Below are 22,648 nucleotides of genomic sequence, written 5' to 3'. Positions count from 1 at the left end.
AATGATGCAGTCACGGGAAACAGGCCGGCCACCGATTTGCCCATCACGTGTTAACCTTGCCGCTTCCTCACTCTGAGCGCCATATTCAAACTGTAGCTGCGAGCACACATCTCAATGCTTGCAGACCAGGACTTCTCCAATGAAGACATGACCCCAAAAGCCAAGAAGAGTGCAGACCCGTGATGCAATGATGCATTCCTGGGATGCCTTCTGGACACCGTGGATGCCTGCCGCAATGTCCTCTACCCCCACTTTGGCCACAGGAAGCCCAGCAGTGTCACCACTCCAGCTTGGGAGGTGGTGGCAGCAGTGGTCAGTGCCAATGTTGCACACAAGATGTCAGCCATCTAGTGCAGAAAAGGATGAATGATTTCATCCCTGCCGCCAGGGTAAGGCAACCATCTCGTCACTCTAAACTCACACATTCACAAGCCCATCACACATTCACTGGCATCTCACTCACTGCCAGCTCAAGAGACATCACCACCCACTCTCTCACCCACACCCTCACATCTCCATCTGGTCTCATCTCCTCAGGAGACTGTGTCCTCATCCCATCCATGGTTCCACTCAGCACAGCCTGGCATCTTTCTCATTCGGCCAGGCATGCACCTTGCTCACACTCTCTCCATCTGTCTTTATGTAAGTCAAGATCGTGCTGAATCACCGGGAGATGTCCCAGGCTGTGGGATGGAGTGCTGGACATCAAGGCCCTCATTCCATTCAAGAGTTGTGTGTTGGAGCTGGCCAAAGAGGACAGGGACCATTCCTGCAGCAACAGTGAGGTCAGTGGCAAGCATCCAGATGAAGATCCTGCACCAGATTATTCCTCTCTCAACACGACTCTGAATCTACTGTTCTGTGTGTAACATGGCTGTCAAGCACCTGCAGTCTGTCCGCAAAAAATACCCAAACCTCCCTGTCGTTTGCCTTTTTAACACTCCACCCTGCTCTCTTGCCCACATGTCTGTCCTTGGCTTGCTGCATTGTTCCAGTGAAGCCCAATGCAAACTGGAGGAACAGCACCTCATCTTCCAACTAGGCACTTTACAGCCTTCCGGACTGAATATTGAGTTCAACAACTTTAGGTCTTGAACTCTCTCCCCCATCCCCACCCCCTTTCCGTTTCTTCCCCCTTCCTTTTGTTTTTTCCAATACTTTATATAGATTTTTCTTTTCCCACCTATTTCCATTAATTTTAAATCTTTTATGCCCTGGTAGTCTTTCCACCCCACCCCCACTAGAGCTGTACCTTGAGTGCCCTACCATCCATTCTTAATTAGCACATTCATTTAGATAATATCACCACCTTCAACACCTCTTTGTTCCTTTGTCTGTGACATCTTTTGATTATCTGCTCCTATCACTGCTTGCTTGTCCCTACAATCACCACCCCCCCGACTTCTCTCCACCCCCCACCTTAAACCAGCTTATATTTCACCCCTCTCCTAATATTCACTCAGTTCTGTTGAAGGGTCATGAGGACTCAAAACGTCAGCTCTTTTCTTCTCTGCCGATGCTGCCAGCCTTGCTGAGTTTTTCCAGGTAATTCTTTTTTTGTTAAGCACTAATAATCTCTAATTTCTCTCCTAGACACATCTGTCACGTTGCTCTTAGGCGACCTTGACCCTGACTCTAGCGCCGAGAGCACCTTGGATGAGGACTCTGAGGGCAGCACAATCGAAGACCCATCACAGCGTACACCCACACCCTCCGCCAGCGCAGTGACACACACCTCAGTAGGACCTAGATATAGAGTAGCCTTGGGATCACAATCCGGTAAGCATAACACTCAATCTGTTCCACAGGGCGGTGGCAGGGATATCCAAGATCTCCAGCACTCGGAGGACTGCTGGAAGCAAGGGATCTGCTGAGTCTGAGTCAGATGATGAGCCTCTGGACTCGGTCCTCAATCAGTTGGTGGAGCTGCAAAGACAATCATGGGAACATCAGGAAGGGATGTCCACTGCACTCCTCAGATCGCAAGGCATGATGGAGGAGTCTGTCCACCTTCAGTCCGAGGTGATAGCACTGGCATTGCAACGCACAGAGGTCAACACTGGTAGGATGGTGGCCGCCAATGAGACCTTAGTCCAGGAAATCAGCCCTGCCCTGCTGCGCGGACTGAAATCCATCACTGACATCATAGTTGGCCTCCAACATTGTAAACATGAGAGGGGTACGGGGCAGCTCAATCTCACTCCAGCTTCCCCTTCTCCTCAAGGAGTCAGCCTGGGGCACTTGGGCACCCATTGGGAGGAGGACCAGCAGCTCGACACCCAGGGCCATCCACACAGGTGACTCTGGGAATGCCTGGCCAATCCAAATCCCCTCTTCCTGTGACTCCATCATCGCCAGCTTGACAGATTGAGGAGAGTGCACCTGGCCCACAGCAGGACACCCAAAGCAGGCTGGACCCCCAGGTCTCAGCCTTCCAGAGGACAGCCAGCAAAGTGATCACAGACATCAAAGTTATCATAGGGCGTAGCAGTCAGCAGGCTGCCTCCACCTCCACTGTGGATGTCCGGGGAGCTCCAAGAAGTAGCATCAGGGTTAGGAAGATGCAGTTGCACAGCCTGGGCATGGGTGTTAATCACTTGTACATAATGTTCATTATTGTCAATAAACCCTCAAGAATGTCTCCCTGCCTATAACTCCTTGTTATGATGAGCAGCGTTCATGTCACTCAGATGTGAAACCTTGGTTCCTGCACAAGACAAAGGCAGGTGTCTCAGTCCAGGGCCTCATCCCTGTGCAGTGTGTAACCTTCAGAGCAAAATGATGGTCCAGCTTAACACACACTGGATGCATTACTGATACCTGCACCTTGGTGGTGCTGATCATTGCTGCCAGAATGTGGTGGGCAGGCGTCACAGAGTTCCATCATGCTCTCTGTGTGTCTCAGCACCTTTAAGGGGGGGCTGGCCCCCATCTCTTCAGCATCTGTGACCAGTGATGCTGTGCTCCTGAAGGGGTCAGGTGCTGAAGCCTGACAAAGGATCAGATGCTTCTAAAGTTTCACTGCTGCATCTGTATTATATGACCCTGATCACAGAGCGCAAGCGAGCTGCCCTCGGCCAGACAGGAGTCAGACATTCTCAGAGGTCATGTGAAGATCTATGGACTGTTCTCACTACATGTTGTCATCATCCTCCTGCAATCGAGTGATTATTAGGGCCTCCACTGTGTCTCCATGACAGGAGCCTGAGCACTGAGGGTATGCGTGCTGCCATCAGCCACACAGGAGTCAAACGTTCACAGATGAGGTTGCCTTCACTGCATCCCGTCAACATCCTCCACGAATCTTGCGGCTATGAGGGCCCCCAAGCGAGCCTGCCTTGCCTGACCAGTGTGATGGCCTCATCGCTAGCATACTTGCCTTCGAGGACCTCATCACCGTCATTCCCTTCGACACCCTCCTGATCGGAGGAGACGTGAAGCTCTTCCATCCCCACCCCAGCTAGGTCCTCCACCCGTTGCAGCGCCAGGTTGTGTAGCACACAGCAAACGATGATGATGCACGACACCCTCTTGACCTGTCCTAGCATTAGAGCCTCATTTACAATGTGCCTATCAGTTGCTCCGCTAAAGTCCAGGTCACAGCATGAGCCTCGGTATACTGTCTCTCTGCTGCAGTCTGAGGCCCCCGCATGGGCGTCATCAGCCACGTCCTCTTGACCCCGATGAGCTAACTCTGCAGCCTCAGGCAGCTGAGACCTTCCAAGGATGTAGGAGTCATGGAATCTCCCTGGGAATCATACGCAGACCTGTAGGATGCATTTGTGGTGGTTGCAGATCAGCTGAACATTCAGCGAGTGGAAGTCTTTGCGGTTGACGTAGTTGACTGCTTGTTGCCATGGTGATCTAAGCACCATGTGAGTGCAGTCGATGGCACCCTGCACATGTGGGAAACCAGAGATCTGCACAAATCCCAGCACTCTTGCTCCCTGGCTTTCCCAATCCTGGGTGAAATGCACAAAGTTCCTAGCCTGCTCGAAGATGGCATCCATGGATACATTTGTGCATGGAGGCTTGCGAGATCCCGCACAGATCACCTGTGGAGCCGTGGAAGAAGCCATTGGCCTAAAAATTGAGCACCACAGTCACTTTCACAGCAATTGGCTGTGGATGTCCTCCATGTCCCTGTCCACCAGCATGGTTTCCTGGGATACACCTTCTAATTGGTGGCCTCCACTGTCCAATTAAGGATGGAAGGCGTGTTCCTGAGACATCAGGCCCAATCAGAGGACCTGCAGCCTTGGAACAATGGCTGCCCCACTGGCAGAGGCAGGTGCTGCCACTGTAGTAGGGGGACCACAAGGGCGCCTCTGTTTTGAGGTGCCCTCTGAAGAGGTTAGAATTTTTAAAAATCAATACGTGGCTACAGCTGCAAGGGGAAACCCCTCCACAGGGCAGCTTGTGGCCACAGCAACGGCCCTCTGATCCCTGTACCGCTAGATGGTGGGAGAACTTAAAGAGGCCTTACAGGGCACCCCCCCCCACCCCCCCATCCCTAGCCAGCTACCATTTCCAAGCATCTACTGGCCTTTGACCTTGAGTGGGAGGCCTGTCTACTGCTAGGCAGGTGGCCCTTGCTGGTTTCAGCCCCAGCAAGATAGGCCAGAGACAGGAATGCATCATAATGCTGACCAAATATGACCATTTCAATATTTCCTCGCTGTCCCTTTTAACACTGCCAGCGCACCCTCACCCTCCCACCCTACTGGCTTTCTCTGCCCTCTCTCGTACTCACCATTCCCTCCTACTGCACCCACCCTCAGCTCACTCCCCAGGAGGCAGTCATTGACTCCACAGACCCCTCCCTTGCACGTTCACCTGTACCTCCCTTCCCACTTATTCCCTCCTCCACCCTTACTCCCTCCTCCCCACAGACACCTTCCTCCCTCCGACTTCCTTCCCCTCTCTGAACTCCTTCCTCCCTCCAGATTCCCTTCTCCCCCCAGACACCTTCTCCCCTTTGAACTCCTTCCCCCATCCGAATTCCTTTCCCCCTCTGAACTCCCTCCCTTATGCCTTCCACCCCCCCATACACCTACCTCCCCACTTGCTGCATCCTCCCCATTACACTCCCCCTCCGTACTCCCTCCTCCTCTCTCCCAACCTCACCCCCGAACACTTTTGTTACCCCCCCCAACTTTACCCCCCCCAACTTTGTTTCCCCTCCCAACTTTACCCCCACAACACCTTTGTTTCCCCCCTTCCAAACCCCAGTGCCCCCACCCGGCACACCTTCCTCTCCCACTCACAGCTGGACCTTTCTCTCCCCCCCATCCACCCAGCTCGCCGGTCATCCATAGCAGCCCATGGCCAAGTTCGCTGTGTTCCAAAGCAGGCCCAAAGCATCAACAGAGACCTCCCAACTTCCGTGAGCTGCTTTGCGGTGGAGCCACGTCCATGAGAATCCACCCAGCATGCCACGCACACGTTCCTCCAGGGTCTGGTAGCTGTCGGGCTCCAGCATCCTCCGCTCCTCGGATGTCCGTGATCTGAGCAAGGCCTTAACGCTGAGGCCCGACTTCTGCATGCCACACTTGTCCAGGCGTACTATAGGCCGGCGTGTTTTCCCATTGGTGTTACAGTAAACCTGTCGTCGGGGGGACGATTCCGCTCAGGCCTTACTTCACATCCCATCACCAGGATGCAAATCGGGTTCCAGCCGGCCTCCAGCGGGATTCGTGTTCCGCCATGTTCCGCTGTGTTTTCACACCGGCATGAAACCGATTTCTGCCCCTCACGCCGAATTGTCCCCCTTCTGCCCGCCATGACACTTGACACCACAGGACCCGAAAACTCCGGCCTAAGCACTGAAATATTTTTGTGACTCCAGAAGAGTAGGAGAGTTCCTCCATGGACAGGACATGTTATCTGTCTGGGCTGTTACTATCCCAGGATCCCAGCTATCCAAGATCATAACCCCCGTCAACACCTAAGACAATATACCTTGATGGTGGCAACTCTAACCTGATCCTGAGGCCTCATTTCTGCAAAATTGGGATTACTGATTGATGCTCCACAGTTCGCCTATCATATTTAAATGAGGCCAGAGCCTCAAAGTTGGAGGAACCACTTTGTGCCAGAACAGGCAGCTGACGGGCCAGCCAAAACCAATAGAAATCAAAATTGGGAGAAAACAGGCTGTGGATTCATTAGCCCCTGTTTTACACTATAGCACAAAGTCAAAATGATATCTCCATGGTGTTTTGACCCAGTGTTTCGCAGTAAAAAAACTCATGTTCCCACTTCCATATTGGAGGTTAGCAACCAATCAGATGAACAAGAGAGCAGGACTGGAGACTGCCAGAACCAGTAAATTCTGCTTTTTGTTTTCAGAACTAATCTATCTGTTTCTTCAAACTGGGTTAACACTTCCATTCAAATAGAGGGCAGAGAGATGTTGTATTAACCATTCAGCATCAACAGCCAAAACTAATTTCTTGTCTCAAGTGCTGAAGGTTTTAAAAGCAGAAAATATCAACAATTAAAATAGGAAAAAGCATCTTAATGGTTGACACTCAAAGGGAGTGGTTACTGGATTATTAATCGAAATGTCTGGTCATTGATCCAGATACATAAGTTCAAATCTCGCCATGGCAGCTGGAGAATATAAATCCAGTGAATTCAATAAAGATCTGGAATTAAAAAGCTAGTACTGCTGACCATGAATTTACTAGATTGTTATTAAAAAAAAACATTGGTCATTCATTAATGCCCTTCAGGGAAGGAAATCTACCATCTTTACCCAGTCTGGCCTACATGTGACCCCAGACCCACAGCTACATGGTTGACTCTTAACTGCCCTCTGGAATGCTTAGCAAGATATTCAATTGTGTTCAAGATGGCGGCTCATCTCCACCTTCTGAAGGGGGTTCAGGGATAGGCAACAATGATGGCCATATTCCACGAATGAATTAAATTAATGATACTGACACATCCTTATGAAAGTGCCTGTGTATGTCAAGAAAGCATGGCAGGTTCCCTTGTTAGTAAAGGTTATTCCTTCAATACATCATACACAATCCTCTATCAAAGGCTTTCTGGGTATCAACCATGGCTATTAGCTGTATTACTCTCACCTTTGTTTGAGGATTGTGGGTTTAATTGAGCACCAATTCAAGCATGTCATCTAGGCTGACCAGAGCTGTGTTGTTGGAGCTATCATCGTTTGGACAAAATGTCAAACCGAGCCCCCTCTGCCCTCTCAGGCAGATATAAAACGTCTTCAAGGAAGTGGTTTCCCCGCCCCCAGGTACACTGGCTGATACTTATCCCTCCAACCAGCATCACTAACGCAGATGATCTGAGCATGGCCCCATTGCTGTCTCAAACTGGCTGCCACACTTACCAAAATAGAAGTGACCATACTTCAAAAAGCACTTCATTGGCTGTAAATTTACATGCTTTAGGACATTCTGAGAAAGACGCTGTATAAAGGCTGCAAGTTCTTTCTTTACTCAAAGACATCAGCATCCAGACTCAGAATATCAGCCCTATAATATATTATGCAACTATGAAAAATGCTCCCTTGTGCTTTTCCGAGGTAAAATGAAGATGAGTTTTAACTTTGAACAGCTCAAGTGTGTTTCTGTAGTTCTCAGATGATCAGTGAGAGGAATTCTTTTGTTTGCCTTTCACTTTTCTTTAGAAAGAATTCCTGGCTTTGGAGAAAGACAAAAGTGTGAGTGTGAGGAGATGGGAGAGTCGGCCAGCCTGCCAGCTGCAGTCTGCACAAAGAGAAGGCCAACATCTGACCCACGCGCAAAACTGCAGAAAATGTTACATTCTCTTCTTATTCTAGTTGCTTAAACAAAAGTCCACTTTTGTTAATTTTGACAGTTGGTGACTAGTTAACACAAGTCCCTTTTGAAGTTACATGCCTCAGTGCCTTCCCATTTATTTATTCTTGGGAATCTCTGGCTTACTGCCTTAATGTCTATGCATGAGTGCAGCAAATGCAATTAGTTATGGGCAACTGCAACCTTAAGTAGGAGAAATCCCTTTAGATCCATGCAAAGATGGATTTACATCAGAACTACAGTTTGAACACTGAAGTGTGTGGGATCAGATTTTGCCTTGGTGTAAAATTGGCGTCGTTTTCCAAGCTATCCCTTTGGTGCAGAGGTTTTGAAACCTTGATGATCTGTTGTATTAGGACTGAAAATAATAAAAATGTGACACAGTTAAGCCTGAACGCGAGTGCACAGCTTCCGCATGTATGATTCTGAAAGGTCTGATCTGTAAATTATTTTCCACATATAAAAGAGAGAATTGACAGCATCGGGGTGGGGGTTGGGGGAGCTGGTGGAACAGTTGCTGCCCGTTACACCAGCTCAATTCTGCGGATTTGAACTGACACACTCAAAAGAAGGTTGGGGAATTTTAAATTAAGTCCAAAAGCGCTTGCACCTGTGTTTCCCGTGATCTTTTATGCTGATTTAAGATTCAATTCAGCTAAATCAGACCCAGTCCTGCAAAACTGGTCACATCCCAGGTCAGAATTGTGAGATTGCTCCGATTGCACTGTTTCATGGGATATTTTACACTTGTAATAATGCAAATGAATTCGAGAGATAACTTGGACTGTAACCGAACCAGCACAATTTCAAGCTCAATTTGGGCATAATTTTTCAATTGCACCAAGGGGGAAACTCTATCCACTGACCTTACACCAGCAACTAAAGATTATTTTAACTTCCTGCCCTAAAGCAATCTAGCACCTGGGAGGATGATGCCAAAATAATCTCCCTTGCATTGGTCTCCTCACTTTTTATTTAAAGCTACCACCAGCTTGCTGTAGGTCCGTTACAGACTAATAATGGGCACAGAGCTCCAACTTATTGCATTTGGGTGATGGGCCCACCCACATGGTCACAGAATTACCATTACGTCCAATTCTTATTCCTCATCATGAAAGAGTTCCCACCAAGATTGTTGAATTGCTGACCTTGCATTGCGGACCATTCCTAAAACAACCAATCAGAAAAGAGGCCTCAGATTTTGCAGTGGCCAGCTCAGAATGTCTCTATCACACGTGACCATGAATTTGCATCATGATCCAAGGTGAATTTGACAGCAGGGGGCATTTAATCAGGCAGGAGGGTAGCGGTGGGGGGGGACACTGCCAACTTCCTCCCTTTGCCCTGATTAAGTCTGGGGCACCCTGCCGCCAATTAAGGCCCTTAAGTGGCCTAAAGGCCTAATCCTGCCACCGCTGGTATTCACCCCGCACTAGATGGGACACTCGCCATGCGGGAATCCTGGAAAGCAAAAACTGTCAGGTTGCTTACGGGCTCCCAAGGGTGCAGCCCCTTGTTCAAAGGCACTCAGTGCTTCGACATTGGGAAAGGGAGGGCCCGCTATGAGCCACTCCCCTGCTCTTGCTGCCAACCCCCTACACCCTCTCTTCCCCATGGCCCACATCCCACTATCACTCACTGTGGTCTGGGGCCCTCTGCGATTGTAGGCCTCTGGTAATTGCTTTACCAATGCCAGCCATCACTCCCCTGGTGATGAGACCTGCTATGATAGCTGCTGGCCTCTGATAGGCCACCAGCACTTAGAGGGGTGGGATTTCCACTCCTGGGGTCCTTAATCCAGAGGCAGGCCCGCTGCTGCCCAGTTAAGTGCCTGGTTGGCACTTAATTCAGCAGGCCTTCCTGAGAGGAGGTGACGCAGGGCCTCTTGCCGGCTCTCCAGCTGATGGGCAAGACCCCCGACACCTCCGTTAAATAGAAACCTAAAGGGTGGTTGAAATCTGTAGCTCTATCCCCCAAAAAGTTGTTGAGGCTGGGGATTAATTAACCATTTCAGAACTGGAATTGATAGATCTTCGTTAGGCAAGAGTATTAAAACTTACGGAGCAAAGGAGGGATAGATGGGATTAAGTTCCCAATCAGCCATGATCAAATTGAATGGTTGAACAGGCTCAAAGGACTGAATGGCTTACTCCTGTTGCTAGGATAAATCTATGTGAAGAATCGGGGAAGTGCAGGAGCAGGCACGCCTCTGATTGGCGCCCCCGATTGAGGTCGCGCCGCTATTTTACATGGGCGGGCCAATTAAGGCTTGCCCAGTGTGATATCTGCCAGGAAGAGCTATGCGCTCCCTGTGCAGGTGCGGGGGGGGTTCCCTCAGCTGAGAGTGCGCTCTTTCACACGTGCGCGCGTGAAAGAGCGCACTCATCTCCCTGAGGCTAAGTGCTGCCTCAGGGAGACCAGCACCAAATTTAAAAATGGTGCTGGTGCAATAATAAAATTTACCTGACATATCCCCTCATGAGACACTGTCACATGAATTGGGACATGTCCATCACTTTAAATCAAACATTTATTAAAATTTTAAAAACGCTCATGAAACCCTATCCCGCCCATGGATGAGGTTTCATGCATTTTCTGAAGCCCACCAGGGTTCCCGGCCTGTCCACCAGCCTTAAGGTTGGACGGACCGGTCCAGTAATTATCCCAATTACTTTTTAAATGGCCTCAATTGGCTGTTGAAAGGTCGGCGGGCCCACAGCTGATTCGGCTGCGCCCCCACTGACCTGAAAATTGAAATGAGGTGCGATGACATCGGGAATTCCACCCAATGTCATGCCGCGTCATTTTACGCATCGGCGAGCGGGCCCCACCCCCCGGGCCCCACCCCCCCACTCGCCGATCTAAATATCCTGGCTACGTGTGTTTTCAGGCCCTTTAATGTTCCCTGTAAAATTTCATTTTGGGTGGTGAATTACGTGTATACAACCTCAAAATCATTGATAAGATTGTGACTTTGAACAAGAATTTGCCCATGTAGATTAAAACATCACCTATGTGTCTGCTCAATGGTACATTGGTAAAAAGGCATCACTAGGTTTTATAACTGTTAGTCTCCTGTAGCCAGAATTTTGTTCTCACTATTCATGAATGAAATCCTGGGACAGGCTATTTACTTAAGCATCACACAGATGAGAACTGCATTAAAATCTGGGAGGGTTTGGTGGGGGCAGCGGTGGTTAGGATGGAGGGTACAACACTACAGGGTGGAACATTCTTATCTTGTACCCAAAAAATAGCCTAGCAACTCCTCTGATCCTGACACTTCAGAAATGGAGGACCCCCCTCCAACCCCAATGCATTTTGTATTATAGAGCTCTGTAAATGTCCAGTTCCGTTTACTGAAAAAGCACACTTGCCTTGCCAGCCTATTTGCATGCATGAGTTGTGTTCATTTCCTACAAATACGCTCTATTGTTGAGAGTAAAGATTCTTAATTCTGAATATTACAAGGATTAACTGATATCCAGGGTTGACTTAAATTCCATCACTGATCTAATGGATCGGTAAAAAGTTTCTCTGGTACAATTTTTTTATCGAGGAAAGCAAACTCCACCACATTCAAATGTGAAATGAAAGCTCTGGTTAATGGGCATCACAATAGAGAATAAGTTCAATTTAAAAGAAATAGGAGCAGGAGTAGGCCATTTGGCCCCTCAAGTCTGCTCTTCCGTTCAATAAGATCAAAGTTGACCTTGTATCCCAATTTCATCTTCCCACACTATCCCCATATCCCTTGAGTCCCTTTGGTATCCAAAAATCTATCAATCTCTGACTTAAATATACTCATTGACTGAGCAGCCACAGTTCTCTGGGATAGAGAATTCCAAAGGTTCACAATTCACTACAATTGGGATAATTCAATCCACATGTGACCTCACAAAGTTTATGTTTATTATAAGGAAACATAGGCCATTCAGCCCCTCAAGCCAGTTCTGCCATATGATGAGCTCATGGCTGATCTGTATCTTAACTCCATCTTACCTGCCTTGGACCCGTAACCGTTAGTACCCTTGCCTAACAAAAATCTATCAATCTCAGTTCTGAAATTTTCAATTGAAAAAGTGCTTTCTGACATCACCTCTGAACAGCATTGCTCTAGTTTTAAGGTTCTGTCCTCTTGTTCTGGACCCTGCCACCAAGGGATATAGTTTTTCTCTATCCACCCTATCAAAGCCTTTAATCCTCTTAAACACCTCAATTATATCACCTTAGTCTTCCATACTCTAGGAACTTCAAGCCTAATCTTTGCAGCCTATCTGAAATATTGTGTTCATTAGATGTACTGTAGCCTTACCATACCATTTTTATTTGACTTACCGTTTTCCCTTTTATCCTTCTCCTGAATGAATTCACCTGCTGATGAAATATCCTTCCATTCATGCCTTTATTACCTCAAGATTTGACTATGCCAGTGCATTCCTGGCCCACCTCCCACATTCTACTCTCCATTAACTTCAGGTCATCCAAAACTCTCTGTCTGTGTCCTAACTCACACCAAGTCCTGTTCCCCTATCATCCCTGTGCTCACTGACTTGCACTGGCTCCCAATTAAGAAATGTCATAATTTTAAATATCTCACATCCGTTTACAGATCCCTCCTTGGCCTTTCCCCTCCCTGTCCAGCCTCACAACTCTCTGAGGTATCTGTGGTCCATTAATTCTGGTCTAACCACTCCACAGTTGGTGGCCATGGCTTCAGTTGCCTAGGCCCTAAGCTCTCTTTAACCTTTCCACCTCTCTACCTCACATTCTTCCTGTAAGACATTCGAAAACCTACCTCTTTGACCAAGATTCTGGTCATCGGACCTAATATCTCCTTAAGTAGCTTGGTGTCACATTATGCGTCATAATGCTCCTGTGAAGCACTTCAGGATGTTTTATTTTGTTAAAAGGTGCTATAAAATTTTAAGTTGTTGTTGTCATTGTTGTTTATTGGTGTCCACTACCTCATCCAAATGGCCATTGTGAGTCTTAACTCTTCAGTGTTGGCAAACTGTGAACTTCAAGTGTGAGTGTGAAAGTTGGAGTGTTTTTAATATTTTTCTTAGGCTGGGTTAAGTACCGTAAATACTATTCCCTTTTGTTTTCAAAGCTCAAGGAAATACGTCTGTTTGAATCTTTTATAGTCAAAGCATGTAAACAGTTAAACACTCATTGAATTGGCAAAAATATCCTTTTATGAATACCTGTTGCGGTCAAATGAGGCGTGGGAAAAAGAGGTGAGCCATCCTAGCCCTCCTCACCTGGTTGTAACAGTCCTGTGAGGTGACAGCTCAGAAATGCACAAGACTGGCTTGAGCTGTTTAATCCCCTGGTTTTCCCTCTCTTTGTGTAGAGAACTTCTGTGTAGACAATATTGAGGTCGGCAGGCGTGGACGGGATTTGGGGCAGTGCCTGTCAACAATTAAAGGGACATTTAAGGTCATTAGAAGCCAATTGTATTCAATTTTACATTGCCCATGCAATTTTGCAATCGTCGCATGGGCAAAACGGGCAGCCCATTTTTAACGATTTGTCATCTAAGGGTGGAATAAAAAGTGTCTGGAGCATTGCTATTGTGAGTAGTGAGGAGTTTAGGAGATAGTTTGCTGCTGGTTGCTTAGCGAAACTTGACAGCTTCATCTCTGTTTTAAGCTTCAGCCTTTGCATTGCTGGCCTTCATTTCTGGAGTTATTGGTGTGTCCAAGGCCCCTGAAGGATTTATACCATGTGGACCCTGCCAGTCAACAGACAGCCTTCTGTTTCTCTGGTAATGGGGATTGTGTACACCACTGGAGACACCTCCTCTGAGGAGGAAGAGAGGGACAGAAGGGAGAGGAGACTAGGTGTCCATAGGCAGTGTCCAAGGGGGTGACCTGTGGGAGGAGAGGTGCAGGCACAAGGGGTGCAGGGCCAGCAGGGAGTCCAAGGTGGAAGGGGCTGCAGAAGACACCACTATCCTGCTGCCAGGATTTCCAGGCAGCGATGCGGATACCTCAACATGTCTGAGGTGCAATGGCGAAAGAGGTTCTGCTTCTCCAGGGAAACTGTGATCTCCATTTGTCAGATGACTGGCTCTGAGATCAGCTCTAACTGTATGGGTGAACACCCCATGCCAGTAGCGCTGAAGGTCACAGTGGCCCTCAACTTCTATGCCTCTGGCTGTTTCCAGGGGCCAGTGGGGGAATCTGTGTGGAGTGCTCCACTTGGCTGTCCACAGCTACATGAAGCTGGTGACTGATGCACTTTTCAGGTGGGTACTGACATTTATTAATTTCCGGATGGACGAGGCCAGCCAGGCTGACTGACCCAGAGGCTTTGCAGTCATTGCTGGCTTCCCCCGTGTCCAGGGTGCAATAGACTGTACACATGTGGCCATCAAGGTGCCAGCAGGTGAGCCCGGTGCCTTCGTCAACAGGAAGGGCTTCCACTCCATGAACGTGTGGATAGTGTGTGATCACAGGATGCTGATTCTACAAGTCTGTGCAAAGTACCCTCCAACACTCAAAAGTACCAAGGCTGATCAGTGCTCCAGCCTGACTGGATGGATGGCTGGTGGGTGACAAGGGCTATCCATTGAAAAATTGGCTTATGACACCTCTCCAGTGGCGAAGAACAGAACCAGACCAGAGGTATACTTCCACAATGGTGATGATTGAAAGGACCATAAGTCTGCTGAAGATGAGATTCAGGTGCCTTGACCGTTCAGGGGGAGCACTGCAATACCCCCAGGAGTGGGAGTCACTGATAGTGGTTGTATTTTGCACTCTCCACAATCTGGCACTGGTAAGAGGGGACCCACTGGAGAAAGAGGATCTTGAGGCAGCTCCACAGGTCACAGATGATGACTCCAGTGGTGGATCAGGAGAGGAGCCCAGGGAAGAACACGGTGAGGATGTGAAGGCAGACCTCTGGAATCTTCAGGGAGCCAGGGACACCAGGGAGGCCTTCATTCAACATTCCTTCAGCTGGGCTGCCAAGGCACTGCTCCCACCTCATGCCAGGGGTGCCACCTCCATCCTGGATGCCTGAAATGACCCTTTCCATTGAACCCAAAGCCCACTCAGTGCCTGTGCAATAAGGTTTAGAGGCACTCATGTCCAGTAATATATACTTAAGGCACCTAGAAAACAAGTGAAGCATACTCAGGTCATTAACTCAGGTCAGCAAAATTTATATAATGTTGAACCGAAAATGAACAAAACAATATAAGGTGTTAATGGTCACACCAGTAAACAAATTAACAAAACATGGCGGAACAGAAGTTCACTCATGAAAAGTCCCTCTTGTGCTCATGGTGCCTTAAATGTATGTTTGGAATGCTGCATCTTTTTGCCCCTCCCTCGCTGGCAGCGGCATTGAGACAGGCCATTGACTCTGCTATCCTGTTAGCCTTGTTGACCTTGGCAGTTGTCCTCTGGCCAGTGGAGCCAGTGCTGGTCCCGTCTGTGATGGAGCAGCCAGTGCCACAGCTGGCATCTCCCCAGTCATCGCAGTCTCATCAGATGCCACGGTCACTGGCAGAGGGGCGGAGGAGCTGCTGCCATCATCCAAAGCATCCTGACAGGAGCCCACAGACACGACAAGCAGATCGTGCGCCAAAGTGAGGTTGCTGTGGACCTCCCTGCTCGCCATTGATGGATGGGCGGAGATACTGGGTGCCTCATCCATCTCCCATACTGGCAGAGGCCTTCTGAGGTCAGTGCCTGGGTGAGGGCTTGCAGGTCTGAGCACATCTCTAGGAACCCCTGATTCTGTTCCTGGAGCTGCCTCTCCATGAGAGTCACCACTCCCTCAATGGAGGAAGCTGTGCATTCAGTGCTCAGGGTCAACATAGTGCTCATGCTCCACATGGGCTCCTCCATGACAGAGACCATGGCATTCAGACCCTCATAGATCTCTGCCAGATCCTCCCTGGACATTCTGGACATGCTGGACATCCAGCATCTGCTGCCTAATGGACGACTCCAGAGGCTCATCATCTGCCTCGGACTTAGCCTGGTCTTGATTTCCAGCAGTCCTCCGATTGCCGGCGTCTTGGGCACTCACTGCCTGTGCCAGCTCCTCATGCGAGTCTGCTGTGACCTCACTGCTGTGCACTGACATTGTAGCCAAATATCTAATGCCCACCTAGGAGCTGGTATCTGCGCTGGTGCCTGGTACGGAGATGGGGTGTGATGCAGGTCCATGTGATGGCCACTGGTCCTCCGGCATCAAGGGGGGCTCATCGGGATCCTATGCTTGTTGGCTGGATGGCAAATCTCAGGGAGGAAAATGATATGTCATCAGTATTAGTCATCACACTGTCACTCTGCATACTCACTGCCTGCGCCAGCTCCTCATGCGAGTCTGCTGTGACCTCACTGCTGTGCACTGACATTGTAGCCAAATATCTAATGCCCACCTAGGAGCTGGTATCTGCGCTGGTGCCTGGTACGGAGATGGGGTGTGATGCAGGTGCATGTGATGGCCACTGGTCCTCCGGCATCAAGGGGGGCTCATCGGGATCCTATGCTTGTTGGCTGGATGGCAAATCTCAGGGAGGAAAATGATATGTCATCAGTATTAGTCATCACACTGTCACTCTGCATGCCCGGCAGGCTGGTGAGACAATGGAGATCTGCATCATGGCGCCATCATCTTTCAATGAACAATGAGGACTCCAGGTTTGAGGTTTCCATTACAGATGAGACAACACAACCATGTTTACACACTCTGACGCTCTCACATCTGTGCACTGCACTCTTACCTTTGACAGAGACCCCTGCCTCTCCACGATCGGTGGAGCGAGCTGGGCACTGGCACTCCATCTCTAAGGTGCCCATCTCGTACCTCATCAATGTCAGCAGGTTTGGGGACCTCCACCAGTCCTTGACCTCTTGACGTTGTTATGGTTTCTCTTCTCCTGAAATGACAGAAGAGCATTGATTAGTCCACTCTCTAACTGCAGCGCCATTGTAGCCTGGCCAACCCCACCTGAAGAAAACCTTGCAGGGCATATCTGAGTCGTGGCCCTCAACCCTCAAAACAATCAGGCCAAGCAGCCAGAGCTCACTGCCTTGGCCGTGAGCCATTGACAGTTGGCTCTCAAACTCTTACACCCCTGAGCACCAAGGGGAAATGGCCAGTCATTAACACAGATCCATGCCAACTCGGTACTCACCCTTGCCAAATGCAGCAGATCATTGAACTTTTTCCGGCACTGCACCCATGTGCGCTGCGGAACATTATTGCCACTGACCTGGGCTGCCACCTCTGCCCATGCTTTCTTGGTCTGGTGCAGTGTCGTCTTCTTGCCATCCCTGGGAATGAGGATGTCCCGCCTGGCACTGACCTCCTCCACAAGGGTTCCCAGGCACTCATCCATGAACCGGGGGTCGAGTGCCCACAGGACTTGCCCAGCAGGTGCAGGTGCCATTGCAGCTCAAAGAAAAATGCAGCTCCAAAGCTACAAAGTGTCCCCTGACAGCCTTCAGGGGGCTGCCTCTGCTGCTTTTAAATCGCCCACCGGGTCGCCATTGGGCCTGGCACCCAACAGGTTCCACCCCACCGTCTGGCCCTTCCGACTATTGAGCAGACACGTTTCACACTGGGCAACTCTTAATTGGTCAGCCAGCATGAAATTGTATTGGAAACACAATCTCGTCCGGGAGCGGATTATACATCCACTTCCGGGTCCACCCACTTGGTGCACACACCAAGCGGGAAATTCAGGCCATAGAGTTTTACAGCACGCTAACCGGCCATTCAGTCTAATTGGTTTATATTGGTCTTTATAGTCCATGTAAGTACCCTCAAATCTTACTTAATCTCACCCTATCAATACACCCTTCTACTCCTCAGTGAACAGGCAGTTGTAAGCAAATGTCTCATTTGTCTGCTCCGGATTTAAACTCAAATCCTGGGGTTGGGGAAAGTTCATGTGCTAATGCATCACACCTTACAGCACTTGCAAATATCAAACATTTACATGTTACACTGCTAATCTCTTACTCCTGTCTTAAGTTTTCTGATTAAAAATAAAAATGATTACTAACTACATGGCGCATAGCAAAAACAAAATGAACTCACACATCTGTTCACCATTTTATATAATTTCCGACTGGCTGTTAATGTACATGGGTAAAGTACACTCATTTACAACAAACCATGGTTTATTCTGTACATTCTGAAAATGTTATGTGGTAAAATCTGGTGAGAGGTTTTCTTACTAACTCATTATGTTTTATTTTGCTATAATATACAAGTGGTTTAGAACCATAGCATTATGAGCTTTCTACTGCATTTATGCCACTGGAAAAATGTAAGTAGGAACTTAGCTTTGACTTAACAGTCCACTGTGTGTGATGTGACTTGCTTTCCTGCTTCCGACCAGTTTACTATTTCGCAAAGTTATTTGTGTTATCAAGGAAGGCTTTTATCCTTAATGGCAATTGGAACAAATTATTTTGCCCTGTTTCTACTTCAGTATTTCATCACTGGGTATTAGGAAATGCTCAGTTAATAGGGCACTTGTCTCTGAGTCAGAAGGCTGTGAGTTCAGGGGAATAAGCACAAAATCTAGGCTAACACTGCAGTGCTGCACTGTTGGAGGTTTCAGATGGGACATTAAGCCAAGGTCCTGCCTGCGCTTACAGGTGGAGGTTAAACATTAAAGGTTAAGATCGCACAGTGTTATTTTGAAGAAGAGCATGGGGTTTCTCCCCAATGTCCTGGTCAATATTTGTCCACCGAACAAAGTTCACTAGAAAAGATGAGCTGAATATTATGCCTTGGCTGTTCATGGGATCTTGCTGTGCATTAATTGGTTGCTGCATTTCTGACATTTTAACAGTGACTACACGTATTTCATTAGGTATAAAGCTCTTTGGACAACCTCAGGTCATTAAAGGCAGTACATTTAAGCAAATCCTTTATCAATCATCTGTCCGTTCAAAACAAATTTCCTCTGTAGGGTGAATGGGACTTTCCTTGCTCCTGCCCCATGACCAGCGTGCTGCAATGCAAAAACCTTATTTAGATCAGGACAGCGGCTTAATCAACTGACACATGGTGACTGGCACATCCTGCTTTGTTTCACAGGAAGTGCAGCCAAGCTAATTCACACACTCCTACATGATCTGTCAGTTTATTTGGAGTTTATTTAGAGTATTTGCAGCAGGGTGAAGTGTCGAATAGCACTTTATTCTCACTTGTAGGCGTATATTTTTTTGTTTAACAATGTGTAGACATGCCACCAAGAAATCCCTTGGGACAGAGAAATTAAGTTGCTGCAAACTTCAATTTTTGGGGCAATGTACATGATGCCCGTGCATCGATTCACAGTATTCTCAGTCCCGGGCCCATTTGCTTCATCACGCCTGTGCTGGCTCTCTGAAAGAGGTATTCAATTGTCATTTCACATACAAAAACATCGAAACAGAATTTTTTTTTCAGTCACGGGATGTGGGCTTCACTGGCTGGGCCAGCATTTATTGTCCATCCCTAGTTGCCCTTGAGAAGGTGGTGGTGAGCTGCAATCCATGTGGTGTAGGTACACCCACAGTGCTGTTAGGGAGGGAGTTCCAGGATTTTGACCCAGCGACAGTGAAGGAATAGCGATATATTTCCAAGTCAGGATGGCAAGTGACTTGGAGCAGAACTTCTAGGCGGTGGTGCTCCCATCTATCTGCTGCCCTTGTACTTCTAGGTGGTAGTGGTTGTGGGTTTGGAAGGTGCTGTCTAAGGAGCCTCGGTGAATTCCCGCAATGCATCTTGTAGCTGGTACACACTGCTGCTACTGTGCATCGATGGTGGAGGGAGTGAAGGTCTGTGGATGTGGTACCAATCAAGCGGATTGCTTTGTCCTGGACGGTGTTAAGCTTCTTGAGTGTTATTGGAGCTGCACTCATCCAGGCAAGTGGGGAGTATTCCATCACACTCCTGACTTGAGCTTTGTAGATGGCAGACAGGTTTTGGGGAGTCAGGAGGTGGGTTACCCGTCACAGGATTCCTAGCCTCTGACCGGCTCTTGTAGCCACAGTATTTATATGGCTGGCCCAGTTCAGTTTCTGGTCAATGGTAACCCCCAGGATGTTGGTAGTGGGGGATCCAATGTCAAGGGGCGATGGTTAGGTTCTGTTTTGTTGGGGGTGGTCATTGCCTGGCACTTGTGTGGCGCGAATGTTACTTTTGCCACTCATCAGGCTAAGCCTGGAAATTGTCCAGGTCTTGCTGCATTTGGTCATGGACTGCTTCAGTATCTCAGGAGTCATGAATGGTGCTGAACATTGTGCAATCATCAGCGAACATCCCCACTTATGACCTTATGATGGAAGGAAGGTCATTGATGAAGCAGCTATCCTGAGGAATTCCTGCAATGATGTCCTGGAGCTGAGATGACTGACTTCCAACAACCACAACCATCTTCCTTTGTGCTAGGTATGACTCCATCCAGCAGAGAGTTTTCCCCCTGATTTGCATTGACTCCAGCTTTGTTAGGGCTCCTTAATGCCACACTCGGTCAAATGTGGCCTTGATGTCAAGGGCAGTCACTTTCACCTCACCCCTGGAATTCAGCTCTTTTGTCTATGTTTGAACCAAGGCTGTAATGAAGTCATGAGCTAAGTGGCCCTGGTGGAACCAAAACTGAGTGTCAGTGAGCAAGTTATTGCTACGCAAGTGGTGCTTTATAGCACTGTTGATGATCCCTTCCATTACTTTACTGATGATCGAGAGTAGACTGATGGGATGGTAATTGGACGGGTTGGATATGTCCTGCTTTTTGAGTACAGGACATACCTGGATAATTTTCCACATAGCCGGGTAGATGCCAGTGTTGTAGCTGTACTGGAACAGCTTGGCTGGGGTGCGACAAGTTCTGGAGCACGTCTTCAGTACCATAGCTGGAATATTGTCAGGGCTCCTAGCTTTGCACTATCGAGTGCCTTCAGCCGTTTCTTGATATCACATGGAGTGAATCGAATTGGCTGAAGACTATCATCTGTGATGCTGAGGACCTCCAGAGAAGGCCGAGATGGATCATCCACTCGGCACTTCTGGTTGAAGATTGTAGCAAATGCTTCAGCCTTGTCTTTTGTACTGATGTGCTGGGCTCTTCCATCATTGAAGATGGGGATGTTTGTGGAGTCTCATCCTCCAGTGAGTTGATTAATTGTCCACCACCATTCACGATTTGATGTGGCAGGACTGCAGAGCTTAGATTTGATCCGGTGGTTGTGGGATCGCTTAGCTCTGTCTATCACTTGATGCTTATGCTGTTTGGCACGCAAGTAGTCCTTTGTTATAGCTTCACCAAGTTAACACCTCATTTTTAGGCATGCCTGATGCTGCTCCTGGCATGTCCTCCTGCACTCGTCATTGAACCACTGTTGATCCTCTGGCTTGATGGTAATGGTAGAGTGGGGGATGTGCCTGGCCATGAGGTTACAGATTGTGTTCGAGTACAATTCTACTGCTGTTGATGGCCCACAGTGCCTCATGGATGCCCAGTCTTGAGTTACTAGATCTGTTTGAAATCTGTCCCAATTAGCATGGCGGTAGTGCCACATATCACAATGGAGGGTATCCTCAATGTGAAGGCGGGACTTCGGTTCCACAAGGACTGTGCAGTGGTCACTCCTACCAATATTGTCATGGACAGTTGCATCTGCAGCAGGCAGGTTGGTGAGGATGAGGTCAAGTAAGTTTTTTCCTCACCACCTGACGCAGACCCAGTCTAGCAGCTATGTCATTTAGGACTTGGCCAGCTCAGACAGTAGTGGTGCTACTGAGCCACCCTTGGTCATGGGCATTGAAGTCCCCCACTCAGAGTACATCCTGCACCCCTTGCTACCCTCAGTGCTTCCTCCAAGTGATGTGCAACATGGTGGAGCACTAATCCATCAGGTGAAGGAGGGCGGTATGTGGTAATCAGCAGGAGGTTTCCTTGCCCATGTTGACCTGATGCCATGAGACTTCGTGGGGTCAAAGTTGAGGACTCCCAGGGAAACTCTTCCAACTGTATACCACTGTGCCACCACATCTTCTGGATCTGTCCTGCTAGTGGGACAGGACATACCCAGGGATAGTGATGCTGGTGTCTGGGGTATTATCTGTAAGGTATGATTCCCAGAGGATGACTCTGTCAGGCTGTTGCTTGACTAGTCTGTGAGACAGCTCTCCCAATTTTGGCGCTAGCCCCCAGATGTTAGTATGAGCACTTTGCAGGTTTGAAGGGTCGACAGGGCTGAGTTTGCCTTTGTCGTTTCCGGTGCCTGGGTCAATGCCAGGTGGTCTGTCCAGTTTCATTCCTCTTTTGAGACTTTGTAGCAGTTTGATACAACTGAGTGGCTTGCTGGGCCATTTCAGAGGGCATTTAAGAGTCAACCACATTGCTGTGGGTTGGAGTCACATGTGGGCCAGACCAGGTAAGGATGGCAGATTCCCTTCTCTAAAGGAATTAGTGAACCAGATGGGTTTTTTCAAAAATCAACATTAGGCTTTTAATTCCAGAACTCAGTGATGCCATTAGGTGCTATTCTTGAATTCAAATTCCACCATTTGCCATGTTGGGATTTGAACCCAGGTCCCTGAAGCATTACTCTGGGTCTCTAGTCCAGTGGCAATACCACTACACTATCATCTCCCTCAAAATAGGAGCAAGAGTAGGTCATTTGGCCCTTAGATCCAGCTCCGCCATTCAACATGATCATGGCTGATCCTCTATCTCAACACCATACTCCCGCTCTCTCCCCTTACCCCTTGATGCCTCTAGAAATATATCTTTTCCCTCTTAAATATATTCAGTGACTTGGCCACAGCCATCTGTGGTAGAGAATTCCACAGGTTCACCA

At 48.5% G+C, this 22,648-nt stretch overlaps 1 protein-coding gene across 2 annotated transcripts in view; it reads right to left on the bottom strand.

Annotated features, from left to right (window-relative positions):
* LOC121288169 (carbohydrate sulfotransferase 12-like) overlaps positions 1-22,648 on the bottom strand; it is a 372,813-nt gene that overhangs the window by 148,127 nt on the left and 202,038 nt on the right. The window contains exon 2 of one of the 2 annotated variants that reach the window (XR_005945322.1): positions 16,564-16,719. The gene's annotated coding sequence lies outside the window, so the exon portion shown is untranslated. Of the gene's footprint in view, positions 1-13,078; positions 13,183-16,563; positions 16,720-22,648 lie in introns of those variants that run through there. The other variant, XR_005945321.1, reaches the window with a different exon arrangement.

The sequence above is a fragment of the Carcharodon carcharias genome, chromosome 15 (genome assembly GCF_017639515.1).
Source record: "Carcharodon carcharias isolate sCarCar2 chromosome 15, sCarCar2.pri, whole genome shotgun sequence".
NCBI lineage: Eukaryota > Metazoa > Chordata > Chondrichthyes > Lamniformes > Lamnidae > Carcharodon > Carcharodon carcharias.
Note: the sequence above shows the minus strand (reverse complement) of the source record. Positions and strands in the feature narration are given on the sequence as shown.